Source organism: Bubalus kerabau, chromosome 1 (assembly GCF_029407905.1).
Source record: "Bubalus kerabau isolate K-KA32 ecotype Philippines breed swamp buffalo chromosome 1, PCC_UOA_SB_1v2, whole genome shotgun sequence".
Classification (NCBI taxonomy): Eukaryota; Metazoa; Chordata; class Mammalia; order Artiodactyla; family Bovidae; genus Bubalus; species Bubalus kerabau.
In genome coordinates, this window is record NC_073624.1 from 260,885,169 (window position 1) to 260,912,713 (window position 27,545).

At 36.9% G+C, this 27,545-nt stretch overlaps 1 long non-coding RNA gene across 1 annotated transcript in view; it reads left to right on the top strand.

Annotated features, from left to right (window-relative positions):
- Positions 1-27,545, top strand: part of LOC129642286 (uncharacterized) — a 105,489-nt gene that overhangs the window by 53,568 nt on the left and 24,376 nt on the right. The window contains exon 3 of the long non-coding RNA XR_008709594.1: positions 2,435-2,547. This is a non-coding gene — a long non-coding RNA (uncharacterized LOC129642286). The remainder of the gene's footprint in view (positions 1-2,434; positions 2,548-27,545) is intronic.

A 27,545-nucleotide genomic window follows, 5' to 3' on the forward strand; every position in this document is an offset into this window, starting at 1 on the left:
GACAAAAGATTCTAAAGTAATTATTTAAATTAATGATTAATTTATAAACTAGATTTTTACTTTTTACATTTATTTAAGTAAAAGTATGAGATCCTAGATGGTTAACTTTTATGTAATTTAATACGATTTTTAATTGCTTTTCCAAGAAAAAGAATTTTGAATTTTTTTCCAGTATTTCATTTGAATCAAAATACTGATAATGTACTACCTCCACAAAAAGCTTGTTTTTATATATTTCATATATATGGGTAATAAGCTGGCTGAAAAAATTGACTTAAAGCTCAATATTCAAGAAACTAAGATTCCAGCATCCAGTCCCATCACTTCATGGCAAACAGATGGGGGGAAAAATGGAAACAATGGCAGATTTTATTTTCTTGGGCTTCAAAAGCACTGCGGACAGTAACATCAGCCATGAAATTAAAAGACGCTTGTTCCTTGGAAGAAAAGCCATGACAAACCTAGAGAGTGTATTAAAAAGCAGAGACATCACTTTCTAACAAAGGTCTGTCTTGTCAAGCCTATGGTTTTTCCAGTAATCATGTATGTATGTGAGACTTGGACCATACAAGAAGGCTGAGGGCTGAAGAATTGATGCTTTTGAATTGTGGTTCTAAAGAAGACTCTTAAGAGTCCCTTGGACACCAAGGAGATCAATCCTTAAGGAAATCAGCTCTGAATACACATTGGAAGGACTGATGCTGAAGCTAAAGCTCCAGTACTTGGCCACCTGATGTGAAGAGCCAATTCACTGGAAAAGACTCTGATGCTGGGAAAGACTGAAAGCAGAAGGGGGCGACAGAGGATGAGATGGCTGGATGGGATCATGGACACCATGGACATGAGTTTGAGCAAACTTGAGGGGATAGTGAAAGGCAGAGAGCCTCCCTCCGCCACCCTCACCTCATCCTATCCCTCTAGGTCTTTAGAAAGCCCTGCGTTGAGTTCCCTGTGATGTTTAGAAAGAGATATAGAATATTTCTTCTAAAATGAAATTAGAAAAGGAAAAACATTGAAGAACATTCTTCTATGTGCCATTTCATCTGCACCTGTATTTTATCAGAAAATAAAATATCTACTTAATGCTAGGAAAATATATTTACATGGGCTATCTTGTTAAACAGCATTGTTTTAATATTTTGATATATTAATATAAAGCTTAATGGGTTGGCTGTAAAGGAAAAAAATTTTAATGTTTTTTCTTTTTAAATTTTTGCAGTATTGTGTGGGTTTCTGCCATACAGCAACACGAGTCAGCCATACTTATACATATTCCCCCTCCTTTGTGAGCCTCCCCTCTCCCGATTCTACCCATCTTGGTCACCACAGAGTGCCAGACTAGGCTCCCTGTGTTACACAGCAACTTCTGGCCAGCTATTGGAGAGTCTGCTATATTACTGGGCACGTTGCTTTAAATGCCATTCCTTTATTTCCAAGGAATCAGGCTCCAGACTGGAAATATTATTTCAGGCTTACAAGAGGTCAATCAGCCAGGCAAATCTTTCCCTTCCACCATATCATTAAGCTCATTTCATGTGAAAAGGGTAACCAAAGAACTAGAGGAATTTGACTATTTATACTTAGTTGCTTGGAAGACCTTGGAGAAATTTTTTTTTTTTTCTCAGAGAGTTGGAGCTCATCGTGAACTAGGTCATGAGCAAAAGATCTGTGTTAAGTCAGGCAGATTTAGTTTTCACATATTGCTGAGAGGTCTGTGCCAAATACTAGGTACATGCAGTACATGGATAATTTGTTCAGTTTCTTTTCTGTAATTTAGAACTAAGGAAAGGTGTGGCAAGCTGCCATCATTTAAATCATAACCAGCAGATTTCATAACCTCTCATAGTCATAGTCCTAACTAACCAAAATCTTTGGTAAATAAATCCAAAATCATCATACGTTCTAGAAGGTATAATTGTTAAGAGAAACGAGAAGTCATAGTTAGTGGAACAAGGTTGGTGCAAGACATACTGTTAATTGCCTACAAAATACCCATTGAATATTTCTCCTTTGCCTAGAGTTACTATTCCCAACCTTAGGAAAGTACACTTGATTAAGTCAGTCATAATAGTTTAGACTTGTGATACCCAAAACAGTAACCACCAGTCATATGTAGCTTTTGAGAACTTGATATGCAATGAGGCTAAATTAAGATAGGCTATAATTATAAAATAGTTATCAAATATTGAAGATTTAAGATTGTATAAAAATATAAAATATTTTGTTCATCTTTTTAAAATTATATTTTGGTTATATTGGGCCAAAATATATTATTAAAATTAATGTTATTTCTTTCTTTTTATATTTTTAATGCAGGTATTACAAAATTAAGGATGATGCATGTACCTTGCATTATGTTTTTATTGGCTAGCAGCATGTAATAATGAATATTTAGAGTTTGCATTTACCTTAAATATTCTTATTTTGACTTCAGTTTTGAATGAAGAAATGTAAAAAAACATGCCCATCTGGAGGAAAGAAAATGATACCAAATGGAATTCTGAATCTATACAAAGTAGAAGAGTTTTAGGAAAAGTCACTATATAGGTAAATATAAACTAAATGACTTCTTATTTTTTCTCTTTTAAATTGAGATATAGTTGCTTTACAATATTGTGTTAGTTTCCTGGGTACAGCATGGTGATTCAGAATTTTTGCCAATAACATTCCATTATAGATTTTTACAAGGTAATGGGTATAGTTCCCTATGTTATATAGTAAAACTTACTTATCAATTTTATATATAGCAGCTTATATCTGTTAATCCTGTACCCATAATTTGTCCCTCTGCACTTCCCTCTCCCCTGTGGTAATGACAAGTTTTCTTTCAATACCTATGAGTCTGTTTCTATTTTGCATATACATTCATTTATATTATATTCCAGATTCCATACATATGTGATATCATATATATAATATTTATAATATTTGTTTTTCTCTGACCAATTTCACTAAGCACAGTGTTCTTTAGGTCCATCCACATTGCTGCAAATGGCAGGATTTCATTCTTTTTCATGACTGAGTAATATGCCATTAGATAGATATGCAATTTGTACACACACACACACACACATACCACCTCTTCTTTATCCATTCATCTGTGGATGGACTTTTGGGTTGCTTGGCTATTGTAAATAGTGCTGGTATGAACATTGGGATGCATATATCATTTCAAATTAGTGATTTTGTTTTTTCTAAGTATATATCCAGGAGTGGAATTATGATCCCTGGATCAGGAAGATCCCCTGGAGAAGTGAATGACTACCCATTTCAGTATTCTTGCCTGGAGAATTCAATGGACACAGGAGCCTGAAGGACTACAGTCCATGGCGTTTCAAAGAGTTGGACATGACTTAGTGACTCAACAACAACAGGAAACATCTCAATGTCACTTTCACAATTTTTTTCCCTGTGGTAGTTCTAGTTATTATTTTTAATGAAACTACCATACTGTTTTGGATAGTGGCTGCACCAATTCACATTTCCATCAACAGTGTACAAGAGTTTCCTTTTCTCCATGTACTCTTCAACATTTGTTATTTGTAGACATTTTCATGATGGCCGTTCTGACTGGTATGAGGTAACATGTCATGGTACTTTTGTTTTTCATTTCTCTAATAGTTAGAGACATTGAACATCCTTTTGTGTGCCTATTGGCCATCTGTATGTCTTTGTTGAAAAATGTCTATTTAAGTCTTCTGCACATTTTTTGGATGGTATTGCTTGTTTTTCTTTTAATATTCAAGTTGAATGAGTATGTGTGTATGTATGCTCAGAAATGTCCAACTCTTTGTGACCCCATGTAGTGCAATCCACCAGGTGCTTCTGTCCATGGAATTTTCCAGGCGACAATATTGGAGTGAGCTGCCATTTCCTTCTCCAGGGGATCTTCCTGACCAGGGATCGAACCTGTGTCTCTTGTATCTCCTACATTAACAGGCAGATTCTTTACCACTAGCACCACCTGGGAATATTAGCCCTTTATCAGTTATATCATTTGCAAATATTTTCTTCCATTTAGTAGGTTCTCTTTTCATTTTGGTTGTGGTTTCCTTTGCTGTACAAATGCTTTTAAGTTCGATTAGGTCTCATTTATTGATTTTTCCTTTTTTTTTCAAAAGAAGTAAGTCCTTTGGGGAACTGACCCAAGAAAATATCATTACAATTTATGTCAAAGAGAGTTCTGCTTATGTTGTCTTCTAGATGGTTTAAGCGTTCATGTCTTACACTTAGGCCTCTAAACCATTTGAGTTTATTTTTGTATGCAATGTGAGGGAATGTTCTAATTTCATTGTTTTACATGTGGTTGTCCACTTTTCCCAGCATCACTTGTTGAAGACACTGTCTTTTCTCCATTGTATATTCTTGACTCCTTTGTCATAGATTGAATATAGGTACATGGATTTATTTCTGTGTTCTCTTATCTGTTCCATTGATCGGTGTGTCTGTTTTTGTGCCAATGTCACACTGTTTTGATTACTGTGGCTTTTTAGTATGGTCTGATGTCAGGGAGAGTTATAATTCCAGCTTTGTTCTTTTTTCTCAGAATTGCTTTTACATTCCAGGGTCTTTTGTGGTTCCATGTAAATTTTAGGATTATTCTAGTTCTATGAAATACTCTGTCCTAAGTATTTTGATAGGAATTTGCATTACATCTGTAGATTGATCTGAGTATATGGATATTTTAATTATACTAATTCTTCAAATTAAAGAGAAGGGAATATCTATTTATTTGAATCATCTTTAATTTTCTTTATCATTGTTTTGAAGTTTTTAGACTATCTTTCACCTTGGTTAAATTCAAATCTAGGTATTTTTATTCTTTTTGATGTGATTTTAAATGGGATTTTTTCCTACTTCCCTTTCTGATTGTTCATTAGTATATAAAAATGCCACAGATTTCTGTATATTAATCTTGTATCTTGAAATCTTGCTGAGTTCATTTATTATTTCTAATAGTTTTTGGATGGAGACTTTAGTGTTCTCTATATAGAGTGTATTATGTCATATGTAAATAGTAGCAGTTTTACCTCTTGGTTTCCTATTTGGATATATTTTACTTCTTTTACTTGTATGATTGCTGAGACTATGCCTTCTAAAAATATGTTAACTAGAAGCTGTGAGAATGGGCCTCCTTTCCTTGTTCCTGAATTTAGCAGAAAGGATTATAGCTATTCACCATAGAATATCATGTTGACTGTGGATTTGTAGTAAATGGCCTTTATTATGTTGAAAGATGTTTCTCTATAAAGACCTTAAAAAAGTATACCTCAATCATCACCTCCTTAGACTTTGTGTTTATTATTGTCATTTATTTGTTTCTATCTAGCAATACATTCAGAGAAGGCAATGGCACCCCACTCCAGTACTCTTGCCTGGAAAATCCCATGGATGGAGGAGCTTGGTGGGCTGCAGTCCACGGGGTGGTTAAGAGTCGGACACGACTGAGCGACTTCACTTTCACTTTTCATTTTCATGCATTGGAAAAGGAAATGGCAACCCACTCCAGTGTTCTTGCCTGGAGAATCCCAGGGATGGTGGAGCCTGGTGGTGTGCCATCTATGGGGTCGCACAGAGTCGGACATGACTGAAGCAACTTAGCAGAAGCAGCAATACATTATAAATCAGATAATCCATTGTTATTGTTTTTGTTTTAAGCTGTTAATTATCTTCTAAAGTGATTTTTCAGAATAAGAAGTCACTCTTAAAGCATGCATGGAATATTTTCCAGGATAGACCATGTATTAGGTCACAAAACAAGTCACAACAAATTTGGGAAGGTAGAAATAATATCAGGCTTCCCTGGTGACTCAGCTGGTAAAGAATCTGCCTGCCATGCAGGAGATCTGGGTTTTATCCCTGGGTTGGGAAGATCCCCTGGAGAAGGGGACAGCTACCCACTCCACTATTCTGGCCTGGAGAATGCCATGAACTGTCTGTAGTCCACTGAGTCAAAAAGAGTCAGACACAACTGAGCGACTTTCACTTTCCTGTTTCTCTATGTCCACTTTGATGATAGTTTTTATCATAAATGGATGTTGAATTTTGTCAAATTCTTTTCCTATTTCTGTTGAGAGCATCATGTTATTTTTGTCTTCTTTTTATTGTTATGGTATAGCACATTGAGCTGAGTGTGGTAAGCCATCCTTGTGACTATAGAATAAATCCAATTTCATCATGGTGTATGATCATTTTTATGTATAGTTGGATTTGGTTTGCTAATATTTTATTGAGGCTTTTTGCATCTATATTCATCAGTGACATTGGCTTGTGATTTTCTTCTTTTTTTTGTAGTGTCTTTGTCTGGTTTTGGTATAAGGATATGTTAGCCTTAGAGAATGAATTTGGGAGTGTTCAATCTTCTGCAATTTTTTTGAATAGTTGAGAAGGATGCTGTGCTGTGCTATGCTTAGTTACTTAGTTGTTTCTAACTGTTTGCAACCCCATGGAATGTAGCCTGCTGGGTACTATGTCCATGGGGATTCTCCAGGCAAGAATAGTAGAGTGAGTTGCCATGCCCTCCTCCAGGGGATCTTCCCAACCCAGGGATCAAACTCAGGTCTCCTGCATCACAGGAGGATTCTTTACCATCTGAGCCACCAGGAAGCCTGATATTGTTTCTACCTTCCTAGATTTGATGTGGCTTGTTTTGTGACCTAGTATGTGGTCTATCCTGGAAAATATTCCTTGCATGCTTAAAGAGTGATTTCTTGTTCTGAAAAATCACTGTAAAGATAATTAACAGCTTAAAGCAAAACGAGTAACAATATATTATTTATAATGTATTTGTAATGATTTATAATGTATTGCTAGATAGAAACAAATATATGACAATAACGCAAAGGTTAAGGAGGTGATGATTGAGGTATATATTTTTTTAAGTTTTTTATGCTCTACTTGAGGGTAGATTTGATAATTAAAGGTGTATTTCAACAATGGTAATGAAAATCCCAAATTAGAGATATAGCTAATAAGCCAACAAAATTGAATCATAAATATAAATATAGTTAATCTCAAAGGAGGCAGGGCATGAGGGAAAAAGAATGTAAGGAAAAGATGATATCATGGAATATAATGAGCTATTTGGTAGATTTAAACTAAAAATTATCAATAATACCTTAAATACAAATTGTATAAGCCTCTCAGTCAAAATTAAAAAAAAATAGAATGGGTGAAAAAAAAGCAAGATCCAACTGTATGCTGCCTAAAAACATACAAAAACACAAATAGGTTAAATATAAAAGTATAAAAAGTGATCTTATACTAACACTCATTAAAGGCAAACTGGAGTGAATTGAAGACAGATATGTAAATAGATACTTGAATGTGAATGTTCATAGGAGCACTGTTTATACTTTTCACCAGAATTTTAGTAAGTAAACATTTACCAACATATTCCTATTCTTAATAGATGTAAAGAAAGCATTTCACCAAATTCAATATCCATCCATGGTTAAAACTCTTAGCAAACCAGGAGTAGAAGTAGACATACTTATCCTAATAAGGGACGTCTACACAAAAACTTCCACTGTATAATCCTAAGGGATTTGATTTAGGTCATACCTGTATGGTCTAGTGGTTTTCCCTACTTTATTCAATTTAAGTCTGAATTTGGCAATAAGGAGTTCATGATCTGAGCCACAGTCAGCTCCTGGTCTTGTTTTTGCTGACTGTATAGAGCTTCTCCATCTTTGGCTGCAAAGAATATAATCAATCTGCTTTCGGTGTTGACCATCTGGTGATGTCCATGTGTAGAGTCTTCTCTTGTGTTGATGGAAGAGGGTATTTGCTATGATCAGTGCATTTTCTTGGCAAAACTCTGTTAGTCTTTGCCCTGCTTCATTCCGTATTCCAAGGCCAAATTTGCCTGTTACTCCAGGAGTTTCTTGACTTCCTACTTTTGCATTCCAGTCCCCTATAATGAAAAGGACATCTTTTTGGGGTGTTATTTCTAAAAGGTCTTGTAGGTCTTCATAGAACTGTTCAACTTCAGCTTCTTCAGCATTACTGGTTGGGGCATAGACTTGGATTACTGTGATATTGAATGGTTTGCCTTGGAAATGAACAGAGATCATTCTGTCGTTTTTGAGATTGCATCCAAGCACTGCATTTCGGACTCTTTTGTTGACCATGATGGCTACTCCATTTCTTCTGAGGGATTCCTGCCCGCAGTAGTAGATATAATGGTCATCTGAGTTAAATTCACCCATTCCAGTCCATTTCAGTTCACTGATTCCTAGAATGTCGACATTCGTTCTTGCCATCTCTTGTTTGATCACTTCCAATTTGCCTTGATTCATGGACCTGACATTCCAGGTTCCTATGCAATATTGCTCTTTACAGCTTCGGACCTTGCTTCTATCACCAGTCACATCCACAGCTGGGTATTGTTTTTGCTTTGGCTCCATCCCTTCATTCTTTCTGGAGTTATTTCTCCACTGATCTCCAGTAGCATATTGGGCACCTACTGACCTGGGGAGTTCCTCTTTCAGTATCCTATCATTTTGCCCTTTCATACTGTTCATGGGGTTCTTAAGGCAAGAATACTGAAGTGGTTTGCCATTCCCTTCTCCAGTGGACCGCATTCTGTCAGATCTCTCCACCATGACCTGCCCTTCTTGGGTTGCCCAACAGGCATGGCTTAGTTTCATTGAGTTAGACAAGGCTGTGGTCCTAGTGTGATTAGATTGACTAGTTTTTTGTGAGTATGGTTTCAGTGTGTCTGCCCTCTGATGCCCTCTTACAACACCTACGGTCTTACTTAGGTTTCTCTTACCTTGGGCGTGGCGTATCTCTTCATGGCTACTCCAGCAAAGCGCAGCCGCTGCTCCTTACCTTGGACGGGGGATATCTCCTCAGGCCTCCCTTCCTGACCTTCAACGTGGGATAGCTCCTCTAGGCCCTCCTGTGCCCGTGCAGCCACTATCCTTGGATGTGGGGTTGGTCCTCCCTGCCACTGCACCTGGCCTCGGGCGTGGGGTTGCTCCTCCCGGGTGCCGCCCCTGACCTCGGACGCAGGGTAGCTCCTGCTACTACTCTCACTTCCACTATGTAGCTCCACTACACAGTGGAAGTGAGAAATAGATTTAAGGGCCTAGATCTGATAGATAGAGTGCCTGATGAACTATGGAATGAAGTTCGTGATATTGTACAGGAGACAGGGAGCAACACCATCCCTGTGGAAAAGAAATGCAAAAAAGCAAAATGGCTGCTGGGGAGGCCTTATAAATAGCTGTGAAAAGAAGAGAAGCGAAAAGCAAAGGACCAAAGGAAAGATATAAGCATCTGAATGCAGAGTTCCAAAGAATAGCAAGAAGAGATAAGAAAGCCTTCTTCAGCGATCAATGCAAAGAAATAGAGGAAAACAACAGAATGGGAAAGACTAGAGATCTCGTCAAAATATTAGAGATACCAAGGGAATATTTCGTGCAAAGATTGGCTCGATAAAGGACAGAAATGGTATGGATCTAACAGAAGCAGAAGATATTAAGAAGAGATGGCAAGAATACACAGAAGAACTGTACAAAAAAGATCTTCATGACCCAGATAATCACGATGGTGTGATCACTGACCTAGAGCCAGACATCCTGGAATGTGAAGTCAAGTGGGCCTTAGAAAGCAGCACTACGAACAAAGCTAGTGGAGGTGATGGAATTCCAGCTGAGCTATTTCAAATCCTGAAAGATGATGCGAAAGTGCTGCACTCAATATGCCAGCAAATTTGGAAAACTCAGCAGTGGCCACAGGACTGGAAAAGGTCAGTTTTCATTCCAATCCCAAAGAAAGGCAATGCCAAAGAATGCTCCAACTACTGCACAATTGCACTCATCTCACATGCTAGTAAAGTAATGCTCAAAATTCTCCAAGCCAGGCTTTAGCAATATGTGAATCGTGAACTTCCTGATGTTCAAGCTGGTTTTAGAAAAGGCAGATGAACCAGAGAACAAATTGCCAACATCCGCTGGATCATGGAAAAAGCAAGAGAGTTCCAGAAAAACATCTATTTCTGCTTTATTGACTATGCCAAAGCCTTTGACTGTGTGGATCACAATAAACTGTGGAAAATTCTGAAAGAGATGGGACTACCAGACCACCTGATCTGCCTCTTGAGAAATTTGTATGCAGGTCAGGAAGCAACAGTTAGAAATGGACATGGAACAACAGACTGATTCCTAATAGGAAAAGGAGTACGTCAAGGCTGTATATTGTCACCCTGTTTATTTAACTTATATGCAGAGTACATCATGATAAATACTGGACTGGAAGAAACACAAGCTGGAATCAAGATTGCCATGAGAAATATCAATAACCTCAGATATGCAGGTGACACCACCCTTATGGCAGAAAGTGAAGAGGAACTCAAAAGCCTCTTGATGAAAGTGAAAGTGGAGAGTGAAAAAGTTGGCTTAAAGCTCAACATTCAGAAAACAAAGATCATGGCATCTGGTCCCATCACTTCATGGCAAATAGATGGGGAAACAGTGGAAACAGTGTCAGACTTTATTTTTCTGGATTCCAAAATCACTTCAGATGGTGACTGCAGCCATGAAATTAAAAGATGCTTACTCCTTGGAAGGAAAGTTATGACCAACCTAGATAACATATTGAAAAGCAGAGACATTACTTTGCCAACAAAGGTTCGTCTAGTCAAGGCTATGGTTTTTCCTGTGGTCATGTATGGATGTGAGAGTTGGACTGTGAAGAAGGCTGAGCACCGAAGAATTGATGCTTTTGAAGTGTGGTGTTGGAGAAGACTCTTGAGAGTCTCTTGGACTGCAAGGAGATCCAACCAGTCCATTCTGAAGGAGATCAGCCCTGGGATTTCTTTGGAAGGAATGATGCTAAAGCTGAAACTCCAGTACTTTGGCCACCTCATGCAAAGAGTTGACTCATTGGAAAAGACTCTGATGCTGGGAGGGATTGGGGCAAGACGAGAAGGGGACGCCAGAGGATGAGATGGCTGGATGGCATCACTGAGTCGATGGACGTGAGTCTGAGTGAACTCCGGGAGTTGGTGATGGACAGGGAGGCCTGGTGTGCTGTGATTCATGGGGTCGCAAAGAGTTGGACACGACTGAGTGACTAAACTTAACTGACACAAAAACTTACAAATAGCATTGTGCTGCATGCATGCTAAGTCACTTCAGTTGTGTCTGAGTCTTTCTGACCCTATGAACTGTAGCCTGTCAGACTCTTTTGTCTAAGGGAATCTCTAAGCAAGAATATTGGAGTAACTTGCCATGCCTGCCTCCAGGGTATCTTCTTGACCTAGGAATCAAACTCATGTCTCTTATGTCTCGTGCACTGGCAGATGGGTTCTTTACCTTTAGAGCCACCTTGGACAACATTGTGTTTAACTGCAAAAGACTTAATCTTTCCACTTAAAATTGACTCCAAAGCAGTGAGGTTGCTCTCATCATTCCTATTCAACATAGTATGGTACATTCTCAGCAGTGCCATAGGGTTGTTGTTCAGATGCCCAGATGTGTCCGACTCTTTGTGATCCCATAAGGCCTCCCTGTCCCTCATCAGTGCAATAGGGTTAAATTATGTTAAAGGCCTACAGGTTAGAAAGAACTAATAAAATTGTCTTTATCCACAAACAATGTGTTGTCTACATAGAAAACTTTAAAAATAACTATAAAAAGTTATTTAAACTAATAGTGAATTTAACAAGGTTACAAGTTACTAGGTCAAGATAAAAAAGTCAATTCTGTTTTCATATGCATGTTTTAAGCAACTTGAAATTTAAATTAAAATCCACTACTTGTATTTGCACCAAGAAATATGTGCTTATATGTAAACCTAGTATAATATGTGTAAGATCTTTATACTGGGAACTACAAAACACAGATGAAGTAAATCAAGGAATACACAAATAAAAGAAGAAAGTTTAGTTTAAGGATTAGAAGACTCAGTATTATTTAGATGTCACCTCTCTCCAAAATAACATATAGATTAAAAGCAATTTCCCAAAAAATCCAAGTAGGATTTTGCAGACATTGCCAAATTGATTCTAAAATTTGTTCATAAAGACAAAAGAATAGTAAAGCAAAAACAAAATTGAGCTACAGAACTTTCTGTTTCTAGTAAGATTTATGATGAAGCTATTGGGTTCACACTTCAGGATGTCCATCTCTAGGTCAGTGACCACACCATTGTGGTTATCCAGGTCATCATGACCTTTTTAATATAGTTCTTCTATGTATTCTTGCCACCTCTTCTTAATATCTTCTGCTTCTGTTCGGTCCTTGCTGTTTCTGTCTTTTATTGTGCCCTTCCTTGCATGAAATGTTCCCTTGATATCTCTAACTTGCTTGAAGAGATCTCTAGTCTTTCCTATTCTATTGTTTTCCTTTATTTCTTTGCATTGTTCACTTCAGGAGGCTTTCTTATCTCTCCTTGCTAAACTCTGGAACTCTGTACTTAATTGGGTATATCTTTACTTTTCTTCTTTACCTTTTGCTTGCATATATTAAAATGACTACACAAAAATTCACCAATTTTTATGGTTTTTTACATGAAAGCTGTCACAATAAAATGTAACAAAATTATTTCTAATGATGTTAAAGACAACTCAGAGAAGGCAATGGCACCCCACTCCAGTACTCTTGCCTGGAAAATCCCATGGACGGAGGAGCCTGGGGGGCTGCAGTCCATGGGGTCTCAAAGAGTCGGACACAACTGAGCGACTTCACTTTGACTTTTCACTTTCATGCATTGGAGAAGGAAATGGCAACCCGCTCCAGTGTTCTTGCCTGGAGAATCCCAGGGACGGTGGAGCCTGATAGGCTGCCGTCTATGGGGTTGCACAGAGTCGGACATGACTGAAGCAACTTAGCAGTAGCAGCAGCAACAGCAGCAGCAGTAAAGACAACTAGGTCCTCCTAGAGCCATCTTACAGGGAAAAAAAGGAATAAATTCTTTGGCCAACCTCATATAATAATCTTGTCAGGCAGTAGTAATGAAATAATAGACATGTAGATCAACGGAACAGAATATGGAATCCAGAGATAAGTCTACACAACTAAATCAATTGATTTTTGACAGATATAAAGCCAATTCAATGGAGAAAGGATTGTGGTTTCACCAAATGGTGTTAGAGCAATTAGACACAAAACTCGAAAGGAAACTTGATACATACCAAAAATTAGCTCAGAATGGCTCGTGTACTAAATATATTATACACAACTATAAAAATTCAAGAAGAAAACAGTAGAGTCTTTGTAATCTTGCCTAAAGATTTCTTGGATAAAGAAAATGATTGATTAAAAATTGCTGAGTTAAACTTTATCAAAATTAAATATATAAGTTTTTGAAAGATACCTGTTGAAACAATAAAAAGATGAGCCATATACTATGTGAAAATACTTATTGAAATAAATGTTTGCAAATATTTTTATCTGGTATTGATTTATATCCAGAATAAATCAATATAAAGAACTCTCAACACTCAATAAGAAACAATCATCTCAGTTAAAATATATGTAATCAATTTGAATGGACACATTACCAAAGAAAATAAACATGTAAAATAAACACATGAAAAATTCTCAATGTCATTAATCTTCAAAATGCAAATTAAATTCATACCTCATAGAATTGAGAAATAAATAAAAATTAAAAAGTGATGATACCAAACACAGGATATGGAGCAAATGGTAATTGCATCCATTGGTGGTAAGACTGCAAATGATAAAACCACTTTACAAAAGTGTATTTTAGAAAGTTAGCATTCCTTTACACAACCTACCAATCGTGGTGAAAATTTATTTTTACACATATATCTATTTGTAAATCTTTGTAATATTATATTTCTTATCCATATAAGCATACACACACCTAATCCAACATTATTCTTAACAGTTAAATATAAAAGAATGGATTTCTGGTTTCATCTCTGATGGAATAATAAGTATTGGCCTTAACCTTTCACTGTAAACAACTCAAAAACTAGAACAATATGTGAAGCAATTATTTTTATGACATTGGAAAATGATGGTAAACGGCTGTTATCCCTGAGAAAAGGAAAACAAAGATGGTGAGCCTTAATATCACCCAGGATTTCTGCCTGATGACAGTTTTCAGACTGTTCGCATGGCCAGAAAACCCAGACAGTGTCTGGTGGCCTTGCTGAGTTAAGAAGCTGGAAACTGTAGTTCAGGGAGGCTGAGACAGAAATTTCATCAAATAGTTCTAAGAGGGAGTTATACAGAAAAAGCTGCATCTGTGTCCTTTAGTATTTGATGGCGATCAGGCTGCACATAAATAGAGCAAAAGTTCACAAGGCTGCACAAAAAATGACTGATAGTCATTTTTAAATGAGCAATGCCACTCTTCAGTATCCATCCACTTCTAGATGTACTCCTTGTCTTACTCTTGGAGTTTAGGATTGCATGCACACTGTGTACATACTAAAAAGTATTGCCCTCTCTAGCTGTTTCCTGAATCCCAACCAAATCCAACTTTCTTCTCTCTAAGGGCTCTGATAACACCAACTACCCACACAAAAATGCTGCTAAACAAACTCATTTGAATAAAAAATAATTGCTCAGTAGGAATTATAGACAGTAATGAAGATGGTGTAATATTGGTGAAGAGACACATAGAAATCAATGGAAAAACACATAGACCTACATGAATATGGCCATTTGATTATTGTCAAAGGTATAAAGAAATTAAACAGATAAATATTGGTCTTGTTAATAAATATTGTTGGCCATGCTTTTGTAAACATGCCAACCTATTTCTTTATTCAAATATTAATACAAAATAAATCATAGATTTAAATGTAAGACATGAATCTTCCAGTTCAGGTCGGTAACTCAGTTGTGTCCGACTCTTTGTGACCCCATGGACTGCAGCACACCAGGCCTCCCTGTCCATCACCAACTCCCGGAGTTTACTCAAACTCATGTCCATTGAGTTGGTGCCATCCAACCATCTCATCCTCTGTCGCCCCCCCTTCTCCTCCCACCTTCAGTCTTTCCCAGCATCAGGATCTTTTCCAATGAGTCACTTCTTCGCATCAGGTGGCCAAAATATTGAAGTTTCAGCTTCAGCATCAGTCCTTCCAGTGAATATTCAGGACTGATTTCCTTTAGGATTGACTGGTTGCATCTCTTTGCAGTCCAAGGGACTCTCCAGAGTCTTCTCCAACAAATACTTCAAAAACATCAATTCTTCAGCGCTCAGCTTTCTTTATAGTCCAACTCTCACATCCATGCATGACTACTGGAAAAACTATAGCTTTGACTAGACAGACCTTTGTTGACAAAGTAATGTCTCTGCTTTTTAATTTGCTGTCTAGGTTGGTCATAGCTTTTCTTCCAAGGAGCAAGCATCTTTTAATTTCATGGCTGCAGTCACCATCTGCAGTGATTTTGGAGCCCCCCAAAATAAAGTCTGTCACTGTTTCCCCATCTATTTGCCATGAACTGATGGGACTGGATGCCATGATCTTAGTTTAACTTTAACAAAAAGAAATAGAAGACATTGCCTATTATTTGGTGTTTAAGCCAAGAATTTTAGAAATGGCTCCAAAAGCATGACCCATAAAAGAAAAACAACTGAAAACTTGAACTTTATCTAAATTAAAAACTTTTCTTTGCCAAACTGTCAAGAGGAGGAAAAATACAGAGTGGGAAAGAATATTTGTAAGTCATGTATCTGATGAATAATTTGTATCTGGAAAATATAAAGAATTCCTAGAATTCAATAATAAGAAAACCAACAGCCCAATTAAAAATTAGGCAAAGACTTGAACAAACACGTCACCAAAGAGGATATAAATACAGAAAATAAGCACATAAAATACCTTCTACATTATTATCCAATAAAAAAAATTCAAATTAAAACCATAGTGGGATACCACTACTCACCTATGAAGTGGCTAAAATTAAAAAAAATAACGACAGCATCAACTGTGGTGATGACAGAGAGAAACTACGGCTCTCTCACATTGCTGGTGAGAATGCAAAATCATACATCTGCTCTGGAAAACAGATTGGCAGTTTCTAATGACGTTAAACATATACCTACCATATGAGTTAGCAATACCATGTTTGGATATTTTCCATAGAGGAGGGAAAACTGATATTCACACAAGAAACCTGTATGCAAATATTGAGAATAACTTTATCTGTTAGGGTCGAAGAGAGCTAAGTGATACAGGACAGAGCATGGCCAAGCCTTGTCCCAAGGAGGAGGGGACAGCACAGGGAGGTAGTGAGCCAAAGCTTCTCACCCCTCTGTGCAAGTTCCATTGCACCGTTGAACTTCTCTTTCAAAAGACAAATTCTAAGATAAAATTAAGCGTTTTTTAAAAAAAGAGTTTAATATTACCGCTGCAGAACCCCAAACATGTGACTCCCTTATGAGTGTGAGGCCTGTGTGTCTACACTGTTCACACACCAATGTAGAGCCAGTCCTTATTCCAAGTCATGTTCCTAAATAGGAATAGACACATAGCCTTCTAAATCCCTTTGTCCTTTTTACTGACAAGGAGAGGAGGAAAGCTTGAGCAACCACTTTGATGCCAAAACAGAGACCCCACAGGTTGAAGATGGTAGAGCTTTCCTATTAGTAGAGGATATACTGTCTATGAATGTTATATGAAAGATAAATAAACTTCTGCATTGTTTCAGTCTCTGTATTCTTGAATATTTTGTGATAGCAACTTCTTCCCTAATGCATTTTTTTCTTGGCTTATCTTCATAAGACCCAATCCCATTGAGAATATGCAAGGTGTCCTGGAAGGTTTGATGAGAGAAAATAAGGGAGATGTCTCTCATGCTGAAAATACTCCTAAAGCCTTGGAGAGAGGGAAAAAAAAGTTACGTAAACTATAAAATTGGCAACTTTTTGTGGCAACTCTCTGAAGACAGGACACTAGGTACTGAGAAAAGCACTGAGCAGCAGAAATGGCAAAACTGAAGGGATAACAAGGACAACAGAATCAACAGAGCTGACGCTCCCACATTTCAGTGGTATGGGGAAATCCAAGTTATTGACCGAAAGGAAGTAATGAAAATGGCTTTTGTTTACGCACACAAACTTGTTGCGTTTGTCTTACACCCACTAAAGATATAAAATCTTCCTATTTTTTATTCTTAAAAATATTATTCACATAAGTCTTGGAGAAATGCATAAGACATCTCTGTATGTTTCAGAAAGTTTTGTTATATTTAGTCTTATTGCCTGACTTTTTATTTGTTTTATTGTAAGGGCTTACTTGGCTCTGCTCACAACATAATTGCAGAATTATATGGAGAATGTAGGGCTTCCCCTTTGGCTCTGTGGTAAAGAATCTGCCTGCAATGCAGGAGATGCAGGAGACGGGTATTCAGTTCCTGGATTGGAAAGATTGCCTGGAGAAGGAGATGGCAATCCACTTAGAGTATTCTTGCCAGGAAAATTCTATGGACAGAGGAGCCTTGGTGAGGTCGCAAAGAGCGGGACACAACTCACAAGTGAGCACTCACTCACTCACTCATGCAAAATATACTTTTAATATAAATGATGATACTGTAACATATTAGCATACTATTTTGCATGCCTTTTGCTTCTCTGGTGCATTGACTGTTGTATAAAATTGTATGCATACATTCACTCAACAAACATTTAAAGATTATCAAATATGCACCTACTAGAACTCTAGTTCTTGTCTCTTGAGGAAAAAAAAAAAAAAAAGAAGAACAGAAGCTTGCTTGTTATTTTGCCTGAAGACACATTTATGATTATTTGATAAAATTCCACCATGGATTTTGGGGTGCCCATTAAGTTACCAGGAACTACCTGTTTATCTTCAGTGATACGTGAGAATTTCTGGGAAAAAATGGATGCCTACTCTCAAAGTTAGGTAGATTTATCCCTCACCTTTGACACAGTAGACAGTGATATATTGTTAGATCTTCCAGAAACATGAGTTGGAATTCTGAGACAGCATTAAATTGGTTTGAAATGTAATTATCTTTGTCAGCAGACACAGTATACTATACTTGGTAGCAGCTCATCGGAAAGTTATTCTTGTCCTTTTATTTTTATATTTATATGCGTTTCATGGCAGTGTCATTAATAGATCTTGATTTGATTATCATATTTTTGCCAGTATTATTCCGATTCACTAACTGGTTCTTGTAGAATCAAGTCCTGTGATTTTCCAACTCATTTTTTGCTTTATTAAGACATGGAATCGAATGATAAGGATAGTTCCTTCAAAAGAATGTTCATAAAGACTTATCTAAGTTATTTTAAAGATTTTTTCATACTTTGAACTTTTCTTCAGCTAGATTACATGGCTTCAATTGAAAAATTACATTAAAGGATACTAGGATGCCCCTATCAGCAGTTTATTTATTTATTTTTATTTTCATGCGGCATAGGAATTTCACAAAAGGATTTTTCACTATTATTAACAGAAGATTTACACTGACTTTTTTTCCTCTGAAATTCTATAATTTTTGAACCAAATGCAGAGTTATGTAAATCCAGTGGGACCATCCAATTCTATCACATTATAATAGAATCACTAATAGAAATGTCCCTACAGCAAATTTTATCATTCTCAAGGTTTGACGTGATTACAAATGTGTGATGAGGAATTTAATGTGTTTTTAGAAATAATCTCACAGTAAAATCCTATGGTGGTTCTATCTGGACTATAAGGTCAAACTTCAACTCTTAAGAATATTCTTAAGATCCCGAAGCCCCCTTTTCAGCTTTGTTTCTTAATTTTTGTTGTTGTTGTTGTGGTTTGTATAGATGTGTGAGTCTTTTGCATCCATCAAGTGGTTACTATCTCCAAATACAGGAGGACTGGGGTTCCCTGATTCTGAATTATACATTAACCTTGCTTTTCTTCCCCATAATTTATGTTAAGTGAGTGCTTCTCTTTTAGTTTTATTTGAAGCCGCAAAGGCTGTACCTACAAGAGAGTCAGACATTCCTTCCTTCTTGAATAAGGTGTTTGCTTATCTCTGCAGCGCTTGCTAAGGGTCCGTAAAATTGGTTCTCGATAATGTGATTCAGGCTAAAACAGGAGATTGAGGAGCCAAAAGAATTTTTATCATTGCTAAAGCAGAGGGAGTAAAAAGAATGAAAATACTAGCAAGACAAGCATGGAGTTAATGATGGAGAACCCTCTAATCCTTACATCTATTCATATCTCTTTTGGAAACAAGATAACCAACTTTTAGCTGGGTAGGAGGCCGTGGCAACCCACTCCAGTATTCTTGCCTGGAGAATCCCGTGGATAGAGGGGCTTGGTGGGCTACAGTCCATGGGGTCACAAAAAGTCAGACACAACTGAGTGACTAAGCACAGAACAAACACTTGAGATAAATATTATATTTTCCAATTTATTTGTAGCTAGGTGTGACTTTTTATTAAGTTTAGGGCATTATGGTGTGAAAAAATGAGTTGTATCACTTATAGAATCTGTCCTCCAAGGTAGAGGCTGTTCTTCCATTTCTCTCTTCTCCATTCTGCTTTTTGGAATGTGCTTGGGGTAGTGAACCATCTTGGATTATGAGAGCCAATGTTAAAACCTAACAAAGAGCAAAGCAGCAATGTAGAAGATTGGATCCCTTGATGATAATGGAAGTAGCACTGCCATGAAACTCTAAACCGCCTTCCCCAGGGTTGTGTTAGTAAGAAATTAGTTCCTAGATTAAATCACTCTTTTGTTGGATTTTGTTACTCACAGTTTAGCCATATACTTAGTAAAGTAACATATTAAAGATTTTTCACTTTATCTTATGGGCAAGCATTTAATAGTTTTATGAAGTTATGAAGATGAAAGACAAAGACTAAGACTGGAAAATGGATTGGGGAAGAGGCAGAGGAAGGTGAAAGATGAGAGCTTTTCAAAGGAATGAATTATTTGTGTGGTACAATGAGCAATACAGTTTTACAAAAGGCATAAGCAGTGTAGACGCTACTGTAGAAGCTTTCAAGAAGTAGAACTTGAGCAGGAATATAGAAGAAAAGAAGACACTTTTAGAAAAAGGCTCTATTGTTTGTGGTAGAGAAGCAAGACAAAGAAGGAGGGCTTCAGTGTTGAGCAGTAATGGGAACTGAGGGAAGAGGATAAAATAAAGGCAGATAATATTAAAACTCTGAATGTCAGAATGAAATGGATTTGTATAGGAAATCCATGAGGAATCATCATGTGAATACTTGAGAGGACTGATGTATCTTTAGTAGTTTTATAAATATTGGTTTGATAGAATTATACAATTACTGACTCCGTTGCATGTGTGTGTGGGTTGGTGGGGGGCGTGCATTGACTACAGAGGAGCACCCAATACAATATGTTGGAATCCTAGAGCAAGATATAACTCTTATACCATGTAATTTGTACAAAAACTCAAACATTTCCTATTTAATATAAGCAATCTTGGACAAAATATCAGAAGAGTCACAAATTGCATACTGTATATGGAGTATTATCAGGGCAGGGAGAAGGACCCACATCATCTTATGGTCCACACACACTATTGTTCATTTGCTTTCCATGTGTTACTACATGTTGCAGTTGATGGGTATTTCATTTATGATGATCCATATATTTTCTGGGCTTCCCTTGTGGTTCAGATGGTAAAGAATCTGCCTGCAATGCGGGAGACCTGGTTTCGATCCCTGGGTTGGGAAGATCCCCTGTAGGAGGGCACCTTGCTTATTTAACTTATATGCAGAGTACATCATGTGAAATATTGGGCTGGTTGAAGCACAAGCTGGAATCAAGATTTCAGGGAGAAATATCAATAACCTCAGATATGCAGATGATACCACCCCAGAGAGCGAAGAGGAAAAAGCCTCTTGATGAAAGTGAAAGAGGAGAATGAAAAAGTTGGCTTAGAACTCAGCATTCATAAAACTAAGATCATGGCATCCAGTGCCATCATTTCATGGTGAATAGATGGGAAAACAATGGAAACAGTGACAGACTTTATTTTCTTGGGCTTCAAAATCACTGCAGATGATGACTGCAGCCATGAAATTAAAAGATGCCTGCTCCTTGGAAGAAAAGGTATGACCAACCCAGACAGCTTATTAAAAAGCAGAGATATTACTTTGCCAACAAAGGTCCGTCTAGTCAAAGCTATGGTTTTTTCAGTAGTCATGTGTAGATGTGAGAGCTGGGCCATTAAGAAAGCTGCTGCTGCTAAGTTGCTTCAGTCGTGTCCGACTCTGTGCGACCCCACAGACAGCAGCCCACCAGGCTCCGCCATCCCTGGGATTCTCCAGGCAAGAACACTGGAGTGGGTTGCCATTTCCTTCTCCGAAGAATTGATTATTTGGAACTGTGATTTTGGAGAAGACTCTTGAGAGTCCCTTGGACAGCAAGGAGATCCAACCAGTCAATCCTAAAGGAAATCAGTCCTGAATATTAATTGGAAGGACTGATGCTGAAGCTGAAACTCCAATACTTTGGCCACCTGATGCGAATAACTGACTCATTTGAAAAGACCCTGATTCTAGGGAAGGTGGAAGGCAGGAGAAGGGGACAACAGAGGTTGAGATGGTTGGATGGCATCACCGACTTGACGGACATGATTTTGACCAAGCTCTGGGAGTAGGTGATGGACAGGGAAGCCTGGCATGGGGTTGCAAAGAGTCGGACATGACTTAGTGACTGACCTGAACTAATACATTTTCTGGTTTTATCTAATTTAAATCTCCAAAGATTACTGCTGCTGCTGCTAAGTTGCTTCAGTCGTGTCCGACTCTGTGAGACCCCATAGACGGCAGCCCACCAGGCTCTGCCGTCCCTGGGATTCTCCAGGCAAGAATACTGGAGTGGGTTGCCATTTCCTTCTCCAATGCACGGAAGTGAAAAGTGAAAGTGAAGTCGCTCAGTTGTGTCCTACTCTTAGTGACCCCGTGAACTCCAGCCTACCAGGCTCCTCCATCCATGGGATTCTCCAGGCAAGAGTACTGGAGTGGGGTGCTACTAGTGAATTTTAAAAAATCCTGTATAGAAAGTTCATATTGAAGGCAATGCTAATAGTACGAGAATAAGAAAACGATAAGAAATCTGCTGAGTTGGCAGTTCTTTTACACTTAGTTCAGGTCTTTGTCTGTTGTGTTATTAGATGAAAATAATGATAGTCTTGGTATGTTTAATATGAATCTATCAGTAAATGTTAAATTAAGACATTAAAAATGGGGGTTTTAATAAGTCTCACATATTGGTGGTCAATCATAAACACAATGTCTTTGAGGAAGGACACGTGAAAGATGCCTGAGGACTCTGAGTGGCTATTTTTGTAGCTTCTAGGTTTATTTTTTCTCTAAAATCAAGTTAATTTGTATAAATGGTGATGCAGGAACCCAGAATTAAATTGAAGACATTAAGGATTCTAGGAAAAACTCATAGATCTTAGACATATTCTGAGTTTTATTCCTTCATGTTTATGTTCAAAACATTTCATCTCCAGCAGTTTCCTAGACTTTAAACAATATTGTTTTAAACTGTTACCATCCAGTTAGTCAATCTCTGTGTGAAGCTCTTCTGCGCTTTTAGTCTTGAGCTGTGGACTTTCTCCAGGTCCTCTCTATGTCTTTTGGTTTCAGCATTTTGACAGAATCTTAAATAAAAAATACAGGAGAGTTTTAGTCCTTACTCTCCATAATAACATCCGTGCCCATGTTTTTGAAGTTTTATGATTTTCCAGTTTCACATCTCCTACTTTGTAGATTGATTTTTTTGTAATTGCTTTTTTCAGTTGGCCAAGATATAGTAAGAATTATGTATGTTCAAAAACCCTAGTGAAAAGAGGCAGATATGTAGGATGGGGTTCTCTTTACAAAGGTAGGTGTTTTCCAGAGATATACATGATTACGTGGTTTAAGTTCTTGCTACTGTCTTAGTCTGTTTGAACTGCTATAACAAAATACCATAGACTGAATGGTTTATAAACAACAGAAAATTTATTTCTCACAGTACTGGAGGCTGGGAAGTCCAGATTAAGGCACTGGCAAATTAAGTGTCTGGTGATAGCTGCTTTTTGGTTCACAGATGGCTATCTTTTTGCAGAAGAGGCAAAAGAACTCTCTAGGGTCATTTTTATTAGGACACTAAAAGGCTCCACCCTCATAACCTATTAATACCTCCCAAAGGCCCACCTTCTAATACCATCACATTGGATGTTAGGCTTTCAACATATTAACTGGGGAAGGGAGGTCTACATTTAGTTTATAGCAACTACACTTGGTTTGCTCACTATATTTTTTTATGCAAAGAATTAAACTACATTCTGTATCCCTTTATAGCCATGATATCTTTTAATTACCTACCATTTCCTGCCTCTTTAGATGCTGAAATTATAAGCAAAAAAATGGTTAAATTATGACTCTTTTCATGTGTTTACATTTTGTTGATAATTCTTTGTGAAATCTATTACACAACATTTTAGAGAAATTTGCAATATTAACCTTTATGTCAGTAGTCAAATCAAATGAAAAAATTGGATTCTATGTTTATTCTAAATTAAATAAAATGTCCAGTGGCTTTTACTTTATAATGTGCAAAAGGTCATGATTTTGAAGTGTATGAACTCTTCTAGGATAGGAGACTGGAGTACCATTCCAAGGTGAAAGTCTGTGTTCAACTTCAAGTTTGGAAAATTCATTTGCTTCTCATAAACCAGCTTATCTAAACAACTAAAAAACTGCATCACAGGGAACTAAAGGTAGCCTGTACTTGATTTTTAGTGTATTATTAAAGAATATGTTGCAACATCAAATTAAAACAAACTAAGTTCCACTGGAAGAGACCACTGGAGAGGCAAATAGCATCTGACCTATGTGATTTAGAAAAGTTGTCACGAAACAAAACAAAAAAACAAAAAAAAGAAAAGTAGTTGTTATGCTTTCTTTTCTCAGTCTTGATCTCTGACTTAAATGTTTACTTGTCAGTCATTGTTTTATTTTTATGACTGCATTATGAAGGCCTTTCTTAAAAAGATTACATACACACGTGTGTGGTGTGTGTGTGTGTGTGTGTGTGTGTGTGACCAAAATAAGCACTTTCCTTCCTGCTGCCTGGGAAGATCATACTCAATCATTAGTATTTACATAGCATTTGCTTCCATCGAATTCTAAGAGCAGAGGGATTCTCTTTTAAAGTCATTGGTAAGACAGTTTGTTTTTTCCATGAACATACTGAAATTATGCACTGGGCAAATTAGTGAATTTTACCAAATATGTCTCAAGGATAAATATAGCAATTTTCACAGTGAATGTTTTCCATCTCTCAGGAAATCTGTTTGTCATAAAATGACAAGATTTTTTGGAGGGTTGGGGGAATGGGGCGATTGCCTTTGCAAACTGATTTTGAATTTCATTAAATAACAAGGCAAACCTGAAAAATATTTTATATTTAATGGAAGTACTTAAGCATGATCTTTTGGTGGAAAGCAAATGGAAAGAATTTTTAGCACATCTACTAAAGAAACAGATTTTCCTTTACTGCTCCAGGGTGATCATTATAAACCATAACTTTAAAATTTTAAATTATGAAAAATATCTCATCTTGGGAATTCATGTGAATTTACACCAATAAACTAGTCTTGTAATGTTGTAAGTGAGAATTAGTGTGCTTTTATAAGACAATAATTTTGCTATTTTTCTGTGCAGTAATGCCAAAATAATCAGGTTTAAAATATGATGTACAGTGAAAATTGACATAAAATATTTTATATTTGTATCTCTACTGCCATATTTTTGGAAGAATGAAGTGAATGAAATACTAGATGGAGAAATAGCTAACATTTTATGCCCTCTCAAGCATATAAATAATAAAAAATCCAGAGTTTACAGAAGACCTAAATTCTGTGTTTCACCAGGTAACTCTCTGAAAGATGCAAGTCTTCCATCCAGTTATTAAAGCCATAGTGAAAGTTAACTTTGAGAAAGCTAATATGCTAATTATGTCACAATACTACAGGGATGTGAGTGAAGAAATACTCAAAAAAAAAAAAAAACCGTTACAGATTTTTCATAATTATTTCACTAAGAAATGTTCTTCCTAGTGGCTATTTTAAAAAAGCAACAAAACAGTGTTGAAGTGTCTTATAAATTGTACCTCAAATCAAAAAGTGGCAAAGTTTTCATTTTCTTTCCATCTCTCTTCCCTCTATGAATTCCTTCTATTTTGAGTGATCTTTCCAAGGAGGCTTAAACAATTAAATGCTGTTGAAGCAACCTGTTAGCTTTTCTTTTTATCTATTTCTCCCATTTATGTGGCATCTGGCTTCCTGGCACCTTCTAGTGTTGCTGTTTTTATTCATACCAAAGCTATGTGGATTTTAATGTAGTTAGTTATTTAAGTTTTGAGATCATAGTCAATTCATGTTTTAAGCCAGTCTCTGGTTAGAATGTCTATTTAAGACACAATTCTTAATATAGAAAGGAAAGGGCAAGGTTTTTTTTTTCTTATGAAATTGCGATGTTGTCAATTAGAAATTGTATTATACATGGCACTCCTCTCATAACCATATATAACAGAAGTTTGATTGGCCAAAAAGTTTTTATAAATTGATATGATTTGTCATCAGTTTTTCACAAAGGTTCTGGCTGACAGCTTAACAAAAGGGATGGAACACCACCTAAAGTAAACAGCAGTCATGATAGTAATCATTTTATACATTATGTATTTTCTTTTACTAATCTATAGCCAATGTTTATTTCCTATTATGCTACCCATATAAATGTAATTGATAATGATCAACAAAATTCCACTATCATTTTAATAATGTATATGCTAATTCCTTATTATTTTCCTAGCAATTGGCAGAATTTTGCTCTTTGCACCTGGAGGATGTTTGAGATTCTGCATAACCCAGGTTTATTTTCTGTGTATTGCAAAACGCGGGATGTTCCCTTTAATAACCTGAAATTTTAATAAGGGTCTAAGAAATAGTTGGAAAAAAATCAGTGAACTTGTATTTAAATTAGGTCTTTGAGAGCTTGGAGATTCTAACTTGGTGAACTCTAATTAAATCCCTTAAGGCCACTGGGTCTGCCTCCCTAGTTCTTGATGGTGAAAGTAAGGTCTTCAAAAAGAGTCCCTTGGCAGTATACAAGTGGAGGCGAAAAATCCTACAGCCCCTCACTATAGCATTTTACAAAGCTAGAATTCCAGAAGGAGTACCAGGCAAGGGGGGAGCTACAGAGGCTGAAACCTGAGAACCAGTAAAGCTGGGAAGTAGAGGAAAAAGAATTTGGAAAGAGCAGTAATTCAAGAACATCATTCACAGAGACGGCAGTGTGGATGTGAAGCAAGACAAAGGAGCAAATGAGATACACATGTGCTGGTAAGGATGGAGCAAATCTTAGCTGGCACATTTTGCAATTAACATTTCCAAGAAGAAATGCTCAAATACAAAATTGTCATTTTTTTAGTTCTGACATTAGAGTGTTTTTTTTTCCTCAGGGCACATTTTCCATATAAATATCTAAGCTTCCCCACCCCCTCCACCGGCCCCAACTAGATTTTAGTTGTGTGGGTGAGTTTATCTGTGATTGTGAGAGCAAAATAGGTATATTGAGTCTTCTTAAGGCCAAGAAGAAATAAATGATAGGCGATCAAAATATGTGGAACTCACATTTGTCTGTATTCTCAGTAGCTTTGTCTGTTCAGTAATGTAGAGGACATGAACTAAATAAACCATTGAGTGAATGCTTCTTTATTTTGTTGATGTGATAGAGGCTGGAGGTAGGGAGATTTTTGTACTTTCTCCTCACATTTAAGATATTTTCAAAAGTAATATTTATTAATAGTATTCATAATTTAATCTCCTTAACTCATTGTGCACTAAATAGTCCGTATTGCCTCTTAAAAAAAAGAATTGTCAGCCTTGCAGAGAGCTGTTTTTTTTTTTTTTTTTTTCCTTTTCTTTTTTACCCTAATCATTCATTTTCTACCAAAATATCCAGTTTGGATGCCAAAGTGTGTGTCAGTCCTTGCCATAGATACCTGTATTGTGTTCCTTTTTTACTTTTTGGCATTTACACTCCCTTTTACTAGATTGTATTTTAGTAGATTAAGACAAAGCAAGGATCTGCCAGTAGTGTCAAATACCCACAAAGTTTCCTTCCCCAGTGGGTTCCTGTGAAAATGGACAGAGAGCTAATTGAAAAGGAGAGGCACGCTGTTGGGTTCTCATTAGTCTATTTCAGTGCCATGGTCACGTGGACTAGTGCGTTCTTTCATATGTGATTGATATGTGATGTTCTGGCAGCCCCCGTCCTGACCAGATGCTCTACAAAGTAGGAATAATGTAGGAAAACTTAGAATTTATACTTTTGTAGTTTGCTCTGCTTTTTATTTCAAAAAGGCTTTTAAAGTCCTATGAATGCTATTTAGATCACTTATATGTCTAGATGGAAATACTGATTCTTGATGCTTTGAATAAACCCCTAACCCCAAAGGCATATTGAGCTACTGGGTGCTAGCTTTGTTCTTGAATACAAGTTCCAAAAAGTTTTATTTACTTTTTGAACTCTTTGCTAGGATGAAAGTGCCATAGCGCTTTTGT